The 13,106-nt window shown below is 38.2% G+C and overlaps 1 long non-coding RNA gene across 1 annotated transcript; it reads right to left on the reverse strand.

Moving 5' to 3' along the window:
- Positions 1–6,720: 6,720 nt before the first annotated feature.
- Positions 6,721–8,157, reverse strand: LOC126800302 (uncharacterized). The gene is made up of 2 exons (XR_007672703.1): positions 8,088–8,157; positions 6,721–6,928 (listed from the first exon to the last, which is right to left on the reverse strand). It is a non-coding gene; the product is annotated as an uncharacterized LOC126800302 (long non-coding RNA).
- Between the last annotated feature and the right edge of the window lie 4,949 nt (positions 8,158–13,106).

Raw genomic sequence — 13,106 nt, forward strand, 5'->3', positions numbered from 1 at the left:
ATCAGCAATCATCATTCTAGATATCTGTAAATTTATGCTGGTTTTTATTTTCTTTTAGTTTTGCCTAGTTTAGACTTACCAGTCATGGAGTTATCTTTTAAGATCAAATAGTGAACTAAAGTGGTAGGAACCGTACCTGGTCTAGACGGCTGGTTAGTTCATCATACTGACAAAGTCGCAATGGAACTATGAGCTTGTTCAAATAGTAAGACTTACCAGTCTTGGAGTTATCCTTTTTTATCAAATAGTGAACTGAAGTGGTAGAGCCTTACCTAGTCTAGTTAGTTTTCCATCAATCCATCATACTGACCAAGTTGCAATGGAACTATGCGGTTGTTCATGTTCGGTTTTGTTCCTTGTAGTGGAATGAGGATTAGTGTAGGTGAGCTGAAAGAGATGGGTGTTTCACAAATTATTGAATCATAGTTGTAGGTGATCGTGTTCGTGTTGGTCAAGTGGTCATGTACTTATGATGCATGGGCTCCGACTAGCACCTTGTTGGTGCATTAACTTACAATATGGTACGTCCTTTGCAGAGTCAAGTTTCTTCACCATTTTATAGTTCTTACAATAGTTGATCACCAAACACAGCCTGCACTCACCTGCAGCCCTGCAGGTCATCATAATGCAACCGAGAGTTACATAATTGTCTACAATCATCTCAAAGAATAAAACAGTAAAACAAGATGACTCCTTTGCTGCTCTCAACTTGCATCAAGCGTTGTTGCAATGTTGCTTATGGATGGTTTTTCCGTAATCCCCCGTAACACATATCATGATGCAAATGATGTGTAATAGCATGTATTAGTTGTTCACAATGTTCTAAATATCTTCGATATATCCCCGATATTAAGAAAACAATACGATAAGTTGCTTATCGGTCTATTACATCGGTCAACCCGAAAAATCAAGTCAAATGGCGATATATCTGTTTGCACCTAAATTTAGCAACCCCCATGAGTTTCTAAATTGAATTGAAGCTCAGCCAAATTCAGAAACGCTTGCTCATTTGGCTGGAGTTGAGAGTAACAAGAGGAAAGGGTCAGGACGGCCGAGTTCCGAGTTAAGTCCAGCCAAGATGCTACATTAATTGCTAACGACCCATGATTATTTGGATAATTCAAATGGATGCAACCGACAAATAAAATTGGGCCGGGATGTAGTTTACATTTAGCTATCTTACGGCCGGAGCCCAAAGATAGGCATGGCTGAGTGAGTTTAGGAAGGAATTTACATAAGAAAAGCTCTCAATTTGCTCACACGATCCAGCCATCTCGGAAGTGAGCCAAGTCAAAGAGTGCCACACAAGGAAAGCCTTCAATTCGTTGTAAAGAGTCCAGCCATTTCGAAAATCAGCCGAGTCTCAACATTCATGTTCGAAACAACCTATAAGGAAGTTGGCATTCGTTGCCATCACGGGATATGTATAGCTAGGGTTCGACCTGTATATATAGCACCTTGTAGATCGTTGTAAAAGGTCCAGCACCAACTAAACTAATCAATTTACAACTCTTCAAACAACTTATCTCTTTACATTTCATAGGTAATTTTACTTCCGCTCTAGTTCTATTAGTCTTTACTATTCTTGTTCTTTATTTTCTTGCACCTAAGAGTACTTTGTTAATCTAGATTCACACCATCGATCCATTGATCTCCTTCGGCCAGTCCGAATTGGATCAATGCAATTTTCCATTCACACCCATATCACATCACAACGCACTGACAACTGAATCCGCTTCAACTTCGTATTCACAGTGATCTGCGAGTACCTTCATCCAATTGATCTCTCGCCTATCACCAGTATATTCGAGTTCAATCAACAAGTAGGCGTCTTTGAAGATCCCGGCTATTGATTTGGCCGGAGTCCGAACAAAGGTTTCCAAACCCAACGGCCGAGAGCATTCATTCCTAGGCCGACAGTCGCCTGAAGAAGTCAGATCCAACGCATACACATAATCAAACCCTCGCTTGGTCGTCCGGCCGCGAGTTGGCACGCCCACAGACAAGAAGGACGATTGTTTTTGAGTCCCTCGGCCCGTCCTCGGTTTTACCCGATATATCGGTGTTTTTTTTAAACCACATTGTTTTGAAAAAATAATTTAAAGAAAATAAAAGATTCGTCGATAGCATTCGATGATAAGAGAGTTTATGATGAATGATTACCTCTATTTTTATTAATTAATACTACTTATGTATTTTATTTGTCAAAATAATCAAATATTTTTTGTTTATAAAGTTTATTTGATACATTTTAAAATATAAGTTTTAATTTCTCAAGTTTATAAATATATTTTAAAGTATATGTTTATAAATATATTAAACTTAATTAAAAATTTGTAAAAACGATAAATCCGATATATCTATGTTATATTTTTATTTTACAAAAAACCGATACGATGTCGATAACCGCTATTTAGACCATTGGTTGTTCATATGCCTCCATTTGAAGAGAAATGATGCACTAAATCTCGCATTCTCCATCAAATTATTCAGTATCATAAATTCGTAATACCATATCATCCAACTCATGGATGCTTCTAGCTAGTCACATTATTACAAAACTACACGCAACTCATAGAACCTTTACAAATGAAAATTTCATCATCAAAGTTCCACATATGCAAGCATGGAAGTCCTAAAACCATTACAAATGAATATTCACTATTAAAGTCCCACAGCAGAAGCCCTTTACTGTGTAACACTTTCCCTTTTCTTAGGTCTCAGGAGTCAGGACAACTGTTAAGAGATAAAGCTTTCTTTGACTCTATAAAGCTTCACACAGTAGTACAATTTTCTTAGACTAATACATGAGTCATGAGGGGGATGAATGGGATGATGCCCCCGCCATTATTTACTCCATTCCAAGTGGGAGGTCGATCGTAATTAGCATAGAGATTCATTCTGGTTTGTGCTCAGATATTAGCTAGATTAACTCGGATAACTATCAATTAGCTTAATCACAACTAAACCAATTATCAGACAGAGAATATTGGTACTCGGAGCCGACTATCACCGAGCCCACGTGTCGGGTTCTCTATAGCTTAGTTATTATTTCACATCCAGTTTTTCAGTTTTTTTTTTTCCATGGGTATCTATGGTGCTGCTGTAGTAATATAACTCTTTTTCAGCCTAGTTTCTAAGCATTAAAACTTCAGCTAAACCAAGAAAATGTACAGAAACTATAGATGAACTAATTGATACAGTCATTACTCATTAGAACAGCTGGACTACTGAAAAGAATTCCCCCTTAGATGAAGTTTTTGATCTAAAAACTTAGCATTGCAGGGCTGTATATGAACTTAACCTAGCTAGCTAGCTAGAATGGTGCTGATTAGTTAGTGTTGTTGAGCCAATATCTGGATTGCAATGCCGGCCATGTCGAACCGACTTGGTTAGAAATCACGTAGTTGCTCGATCGCTGTTCTCAAGAAGAAGTCACTAGCATGGAGTTGGAGCGCACGCCCTCGTGTTCTAAAAATTTGACGTGCTCAACCCCAAGTTGTTTACTGCAAGTGTTCTGTTCATATATAAACATATACATTTGCATTGTTAAAGGTGAAATATTTTTGAGCAATTCTATGCGAAATCACTTGTCAATGTTTCTCCTGGCTCTTAATTTGATGCCCGCTAGTTGCTTGATGTCCTCTACCTCATGCTTTCCTCTTTGGGAACTATGCAATTTGCACCGCCTCCACCTTCTCTTCATTCCATCATAAGATCTTATACTTATTGATTCTTTTCGATTGTGATCTTACACTTGTGGCTCTATATATGTACCCATATGTATTTGTTCTTGTTGTTCTTCTTCTTCAATTTTTTTTCGTAGCTACTATATTATGATACATAAGTAAATTATATTACTAGCTATATCTACATATGAAGTGATCAGTGATGATCACACCAACAAAATTAACTCTGAAATGTATATGATCCTTATATATGAGCTTATTTAGATTATTGCGGTGCACTTATACCAATTTAAATAAATTATTAGATTTCATTAAATATATATTTTTATTATTAAAAATATTATTATATATCAATAGTTAAAATTATATAATAAATATTGGTCAACTTTAACATTGCACTGAATATTTTTCCTCTTTATATATATATATATATATATATGTAACGACCCTAAAATTTCGAGCTTAAAAACTCAAAATTTAAAAGTCGAAAAACACCAAAACAATCTCAACGAATCGAAATCGTTTTAAATGCACAGCGGATCATTACTGAGTTCACAATAAAACTCAGACAACCAATTATTACAAACCAAATTTATAATTCAACATTACATAAAATGGAAATGTAATAATCCTCACAATCTCTCACAAAACTCACAAATAAAACCTCACAAGTTCTCACACACAAATCCGTACTAGAAACCTCACCACAAGCAGGATAATGAACAACTTCGAGTCTCCGGAGTCGTCTCTCAATCTCCACTAATCGACACCTGCGGAATTATCCCCTACACCATCGAATTGGTGCACCGGGATTCTAAACACAAACCCGGTAAGCTTATAGCTCGTATGAGTAAAATGAAAATATAACTCGCATATCAATATATACGAAAATCCACAAATCAACAAATATAAATGCACTTATGAGTTAATGGACGGCCCATCTGGTTGTCCCAAAAATATATGAAATGAAGTGCTCATGAGAAATTTGGCAACCCTTCTGGTTATCCAAATACATTTATAATACGGGTACTAATGAACGCTGGTACACATCTGTTACCCCTCACGTAGTACACCGCCGATATTGGGCAACCACCTGCTACCCAACATCCAAAAATATGAGTACTCATGAGCCGATAACCACCTGTTACCTCACATGCAGTACTCCGGCAGACAAACTAGAGCTCTAACTGTATCGTAACTTTCGCCCGGCCAAAGGCTAGGTTCCGACTTGCCAAACACGTACAATAATCACACCTCATATTGTACAAAATCAAGTCCGAAGACAAATCACATTTTTACAATCTCCATGTTAAAATCACATACAATAATCACACCTCATATTTTACTAATCAAAATCACATGCTCGATATATAAATCTCGTCATCAAAATGACATCATCACGATAAAATCATAACAGTATATTATATAGCAAACTATATATATGTACCTATTTACCATTTATACAATATATATAATCTGTTATATCATATACATGTTTTCATAAACATGTCCGAAGACAAAACGTTTAACAAACACCATGTTAAAAACCACGTACAATAATCACACATCATATTGTACAAATTAAATCACTTACTTAATATATAATTCTCGTCATTGAAATGACCAATTCATAATGAATTCATCACAGTATATAATATAGCGAAATATATATATATATATGTACTTATTACCATTTATACAGTATATATGTAATCCAATATATCGTATACATGTCGTAATTCAATATTAAAACTCTTGCAAAATCTTGAATCTCTGCAAGGGTAGATTCGTAATTATGTGAGATTTTACTCACCTTATCAACTCGAGCATAATTCCGCAATTTTCAAAGATAATTCCTTTCCTTGATTTATCGATCACCTTGATAAGATAAGAAAAGACTTTAGAAACGTTTTGTAAATCTTTAAATGCCGTAACAGTAATAATCTGTTACTGTTAAGCAATTTCTGGTTTTACGAATTATTGTTCACTGAGTACTATTCACTGTGTACTATTCATGTATTTACTATTCGTGTATTGCTGTACAAATACACATTCATCACGTATTTTATGTTCGAGTATATACTGTTTACGTATTTCTGTACGTATAAATACTATTCAACTGTACATATTGTCTCAGTAAATAATAATCACTGAATTACCATTCCAAAATTTCTTTTTACATTTACTGAATGTAATTTATATTTATATTTACCGCACGTAAATCATATTTTTACATTCACCGTCGTAAAAATAAATTTACAAAATTTCTGATTCGGAATCACTGTTCACGCGCTGCCGCACATGGCGGCGCGTGGGGTGCACGCGCCACCTCCGGCAGGCCGCGTGGGGCACACGCGCCGAGCCTAAGGCCGGCGCGTAGCACGCCACCGCTGCGCGAAATCCTCTCTTTTCTCCCTCCTCCACCCCTACGGCCCTAGGCCGCCCCTACGCCACCTCACACTCCCACACGCGCCGCTTAATGCGGCGGTAATCCACCCTCCCTCTCCAATCTCCGATCTCCACAAAAATCACAAACAACCAACAATTTTCAATCACAAACACCCAGTTTATCGATTCCTTACCTCAATCGTTCCTCGAAGTCACTGTGACGTCACCGGAGGAGCTAGAACCATGCGAAGGTGGAGGTTGAGCCAAGAGTGTGATGGTGACTCGATCTCCGCCTCGATTGGTCGCATGTGGTGCCAAGGAGGAAAGGCGGCGACAGTGAGCTAGTCCCCGTGCCCTAGCTTCGCCGATGAAGATGCGTGATGCGGCGGGGTAACCTCCGAGCTTCGGTTTGTCTCGACGAAGCTCGTGGAAGCGAGGCACAGTGCGGCGAACTCGGGGTCGCTTGCGGGGGAACTTGCGAGGCCGTAGGGCGTGGCGGTGAGGACCACGTTGCTCCAGCTGAGGAGATCGCCTAGGTGATTTGTGTAACGACCCCAAAATTTCGAGCTTAAAAACTCAAAATTCTAAAGTCGTTAAACACAAAATAATCTCAATAAAATCGAAATCATTTAAGTGCACAGCGGATCATCACTGAGTTATCAATACAACTCAGAAAACCAATTATTACAACCCAAATTTATAATTTACATTACGTAAGTTGGAATGTAATAATCCTCACAATCTCTCACAAAATAGTCACACAAAATCCTCACACAAGCTGGAGGTAAATCACTTCAAGTCCTCTGAGCGGTCCGTCAATTCCCGCTAATCTACACCTGCGGAGTCATCCACTACACCATCGAATTGGTGCACCGGGATTGTAAACACAAACCCGGTAAGCTTTACAGCTCGTATGAGTAAAATGAAAACATATAACTCGCATATCAATATATACGAAAATCCACAAAACAAACAAATATAAATGCACTCATGAGTCAGTGGACGGCCCATCTGGTTGTCCCAAAGAAAAAGAAGCGCTCGTGAGAAATTAAGTAACCCTTCTGGTTACCCAAATGCATTTATAATACGGGTACCAAGAACGCTGGTACACATCTGTTACCCCTCTCGTAATACACCGCCGATATTGGATAGCCACCCGCTACCCAACATCCAAAACAATCTGAGTACCCATGAGCAGATAACCACCCGTTACCTCACATGCAGTACTAAGGCAGACAGACTAGAGATCTAACTGTATCGTAACTTTCGCCCGGCCAAAGGCTAGGTTCCGACTTGCCAAACACGTACAATAATCTCACATCATATTGTACCAATCACGTCCGAAGACAAATCAACATTTTAACAATCTCAATGTTAAAAATCACGTACAATAATCTCACATCATATTGTACCAAAAATCATGTCCGAAGACAAATCAACATTTTAACAATCTCAATGTTAAAATCACGTACAATAATCTCACATCATATTGTACCAAAAATCATGTCCGAAGACATTTAAATCACATGCTCGATATTTAAATCTCGTCATCAAAATGACATAAATCACGATAAAATCATAACAGTATATTATATAGCAAACTATATATATATGTACATATTTACCATTTATACAATATATATATATAATCCATTATATCGTATACATGTCATACTTCATAAACACGTCCGAAGACAAAACTCGTCCGAAGACAAAACATTTTAACAAACTCATGTTAAAACCACGTACAATAATCACACCTCATATTGTACAAAAATCACATCACATGCTCAACATTTAATTCTCGTCATTCGAAATGACCAATTCCAATGAATTCATAACAGTATATAATATAGCAAACTATATATATATATGTACTTATTACCATTTATACGATATATACGTAATCCACTACATTGTATACTTGTCGTAATTCAATATTAAAAACTCTTGCAAAAATCTTGGAATCACCGCAAGGGTAGATTCGTAAATAAGTGAGACTTTACTCACCTTATCGACTCGGGCGTAATTCCACAATTCCTGATGATAATTCCTTTCCTCGATTTAACGATCACCTTGAAAAGATAAGAAAAGAATTTAGCATCGTTTCGTAAACCTTTAAATTCCGGAACAGTAATAATCGGTTACTGTTCAGCAATTTTCGGTTTTACGAACTTACTGTTCACTGTTACTATTCACGGTTGCTGTACAAATACACAATAATACGTATTTTTGTACGTATAAATATTATATACGTATTCCTGTACGTATAAATACCATATACGTATTTCAATACGTATAAATATTATATACGTATTTCTGTACGTATTAATATTATATACGTATTCATGTATGTATAAATATTATATACGTAATTCTGTACGTATACGTACTGTTTAAATGTAAATACAATTCAGTAAATAAAATTTACTAAATTACCCTTTTACAAATTACTTTTTACATTTACTGAAAGTAATTTATATTTACATTTACCGTAGGTAAAAATTTAATTACATTTACCGTAGTAAATAAAATTTACATTTACATTTTAGTAAATTACCAAAATACCCTTCTGGTATAATAATCGCAAACCGCCGCACGTGGCGGCGCGTGGGGTGCACGCACCACCCGCCGGCAGGCCGCGCGTGGCACTCACGCGCCACTCACTGTGGCAGCGCGTGTGATGCCACCGCTGCTGCGATTCTCTCCTCCTCCTCTTCCTTCCCACCACCACAGACCCCTCCTAAACTAACCCACGCACTCCCACGCGCCGCCTCTAGGTGGCGGTAACCATCTCCATCAACCACCTCCGATCTGCCCAAATCTCCATCCAACTACTCCAAAATTCAACATCAAACATTCACAACCAATAAACACATCCATTAATACCTTGATCAAAGCTGGACCCCCCGATTTGGCCTCGGAATGGCTTGAATCGCTGATGAACTTGAAATCCTTGGGGAGAACTCGGATTCGATGAAGTTTGGCCTCCAAGTCGAAGGCAGAGAGCACCAAGGCTAGGATCGGCGTAGGGAAGCCCTCCTCCGTGCTCGTGCGTCGCTGGAGGTGATGGCTCGATCGGACCGACTGCGTTCGGTCCCTGTGGATCGCGCCGAGCTTCACGGCGTCGCTGGAGACCGTGCCTTGCTCGGAGGATGTTTGCGTCGTGGTCGTGAGGCTGCTGAGGTCGGCGGTGAGGAGCACCTCCCTCGGAGGAGGAAGATCGGATGCAAGCCGAGAGGGAGGAGAAAGGGTCGGGAGAGAGAGAACCGAGAGAGAGAGAGAGAGAGAGAGAGAGAGAGAGAGAGAGAGAGAGAGAGAAAGAGGGAGGCGGAGAGAGTGAGGGTTTCCAAAAGTGGAAAACCCTAATCACAAAACATTCTATTTATACTCGTTTCCAAATCGGAAACTAACTTCCGACGTTAATAACTTTTACGTCCGACGTCCGATTCGAACGTGTCACATGTCCACGCACTCGTATCGACGAGCTCTACAACTTTCGTGAAGAAAGTTTTTGAATTCGAGCGACGGAATAAAAGTCGATACAATCGTTCGGAAACGTAACGTTTTTCGAATTAAACGTTCCGATAACGTTTTCGTTTCCGATTTCATAACGTTTGCAACAATCATGTTCATTTAAACTGAAATTCATGTCTTTATAGAACTCAAATTAATTCAAATAATGCATTTGAAATTTAGGGTTATTACAATTTGAGGGGAAGGTGAGATCGGGAAGAGAGTCGTGAGGGGGAGAGGAAAGGAGGGAGGCGCGGGGTGAGGGTTTCCAGAAATGGAAACCCTAACTCCACTACTTAACTCCACTACTTAACTCCCAAAACCGGAAACAACTTCTAATGTTAATAACTTTTACGTACATCGTCTGATTAAAACATGTCACATATCCACGAACTCGTATCGACGAGCCATACAACTTTCGTGAAGGAAGTTTTCGCAAACGAGCGACGGAATAAAAGTCGATATATTCGTCCGGAAACGGAACGTTTTTCAAATTAAACGATCCGAGAACGTTTCCGTTTTCATTTCGAAATGTCGCAAGCAACTAAATTTCACTTTCAATGAATTTCACAACTTTATAGAAGTTAAACAAACCAAACATCGTTCCGAAAAATCGGGTTATTAAAATATATATTTATATATTCGGGAGCAAATGATAAATAGGTCCAAGCACGAAAGTAATGATGATTCCAAATCTCGTCTCGTATTGAGAGTACGTATCTGATCGATGTTCATAGGTTACAAAGTGAATATTCCACTGCCCAAAATTAAAACAAGGAAATACTTTTGTCTGAACTCTGAACCCTTAAAAGGTATCCAAGAGAAGGTGCATAACTTTGTTTAATAAGCACTATTCTAGCTTCTACTTGTTTGTAATGCTGAATTGCTTGCTGATATATATTGGATTTCAGGACCGAATCTCTGACTCACACCGTTGCTGCAGAAATTGACCCTTACTATAATTAGCTGATTAATCAACTTAATTTACTGTGAAACACATGCAGTTTTGTTTTGTAAATAAAAAAATCACAGCTATTATCTGACTAGCTATATACATTAGAACTTTAGATTTTGACTATTCAACTTTCAAAAGTAGTGATTTCATCCAACCTACTTAACCTTGCATAATCTTGATGAGTAGAATTTAATCATGCTAGCTCTTTATTCAATTCAATTCGACTAGAAATCAACAAAAAGAAAATTGCGCGCAATTTGCAGTAAGCAATATATATACCATGATCGAGTAGAAAATACCGTGCAACTCATTCGATTCAGATAACAAGATTGTTGTCAATATACCTGGGTGATTGATTCATACATTTTCTTTTATTTAACAAACGTGACTATGCTGTTTGAGCAGCTAATTTAATCACTTCTGGTTCCATGCATGAAAGAGAAGACATGCGCAAGAAATTAAAACCCTATTTTTCTCTAAATATTAAAGGACCGTACGTAAGGGATTACTTGATTAACTTCTATATGTGCAGCTTTATTAACCCACCACATTCAAAGTTTTGAAAACTGAGAACTCTGTTGCCCTTTCTTATTATATTGGTTTTGTTGTTTTGAGTTTCGTGTTCTCCCAAGCTATGTCTGTACTAGCAGGTGAAATATATAATTATGCAGGACAGAGACGTATTTGAACCCTAGCTTTGACTTGGGTCTTCAACTCTCTCTATAAAACCCCCATCACCTCTCCAAGTTTCCTCTCTTTTTGAAAAGCTAGAGTATCCAAGATAATCAAGCAAGAAAACAGAGATGCTGAAGATTATTGCAAGCTTCTTACTAGGGTTTGTTTTTGTGATGCATGCCTCTGGAGACTTCACTGCACATGCTGTTCATCAAGGTATATATGCATATATAGATAACTCAGTTTTCTCCTACGTACTAATCTATTTATCCTAGATTCAGAAACCTTTGAAGATCGCATATGCTCAAGCACGATTAATTCTGTAGGTAAAGGAGGTCTAGTAATGACTGGAAAACATTCTGTATCGTCTGATGAAAAGGTAACCTTGCTATTCCATGAGAATTTTGCTATGTATATCGCTATCTACACTTCCCCGAAAATTTCCAAATTACAGTATGGTCGATCATAATTGTATTGCTATCTAGCTTCAATCCATGAGTATGGTAAGAAATCATCTGGTGATTGCAAAAATGCAAAGCCCCTCCCGTCAGCTGATTTACTTTATACACATATATAGAATATAGAGTACAAGCTAAACCAAATAAGTATGCAGGAACTGATTGATGGAATCTCGAACACCGCTGTGTCAAGGATTATAGGGATCGGAGGAAGGAAAATGACGGCCCAGACAGTAGTGCTAAGAAAAGGAGAGCTTGCTCCTACTAGTACATCAAAGAATTCAGGTGCAACATGTGACTCTGAAGATAGAAAAAGAGAAATAAATGAAACAAGTAAACCTGGTCATAAAAGTAGGTTTGCTAAGAAGTTAGTTGCTCATCACGATCACTTTGTAGCTTTTGGTGCTGATTATCATGGACCTGCACGCCATCCTCCTAAACACAATTGAGGCAGAACCCAGCTTTGTTGTTTTTACTTCTTACTTTCTTAGATGACTAGAGAAAATATGTGTGTGATATATATCATGTGTATGTATGTATTAACATTTCAATATATAATATATATGCTTTTCAATCTTTGATTAGTTTGATCTGTTTAATGACGACTCTCTCAGTGTTTAGTACATGAATGCATATCGATCTATTGGTGAGATTGCATTCTTTAGGATTTAGCGTAATTTTGAGATGTGGCATGGGATGAGGTTAATGATCTATGGGTATGTTAGATCTTTGTTTGTCATGATTGCAGGAAAGGACAGTAACAAGGCTTCAGAGAACTTCCATGGAAGAACCCAAACCAAATGGAACCAAAAGGTAACTCGGAAACAGAATTTGGTGCTTATGCACTTGGTTTTCGTGAGCTAATTGCATGCTATCAGAAAAGAGTCAAAATACACCCTTCCCTAATTTTGGCCTTTTGAGGCTGAAGGTTCTAACCAAGTAAAAGTATACTCTTTTCCAGTCAACATTTTTGCCTCACTGGAACCTGGTTACAGTGAGTCACGTATTCACATTCATCTAACTGAGCTGGTTGATGGAATTACACCTGCAGGGTGGAATCGAAATGCTGAAAACTGCTGCCAGCAGTAACATTGGATTTCCTAGAGATGAGCCAAGAAAACACACTCAAGTAGATGAAGAAACTAGACGGCTTCTGGAAGCAGAAAGAGAGATAGTAAACCTGATGCATAAAGATTACAAGGGATCCGCCGGAAGGAGAATGGGTCGCCGCAAGCCACCCATTAACAACCATGAGCCACGGCATTGATCAAAATGATCAAACCCTAAGCCTGTTTAATTAGCTAGCTAGTCTCACAATTTTGCTCCCCCCGTCCGGTCGGTTTCCCTCGATCGGTTGGAATTAGCTAGTGATCCAGGTCCGGTACTATATAGCTTATATCATATAGATGGTGTTTGCTTCTTGAA

Source organism: Argentina anserina, chromosome 6 (assembly GCF_933775445.1).
Source record: "Argentina anserina chromosome 6, drPotAnse1.1, whole genome shotgun sequence".
Lineage (NCBI taxonomy): Eukaryota > Viridiplantae > Streptophyta > Magnoliopsida > Rosales > Rosaceae > Argentina > Argentina anserina.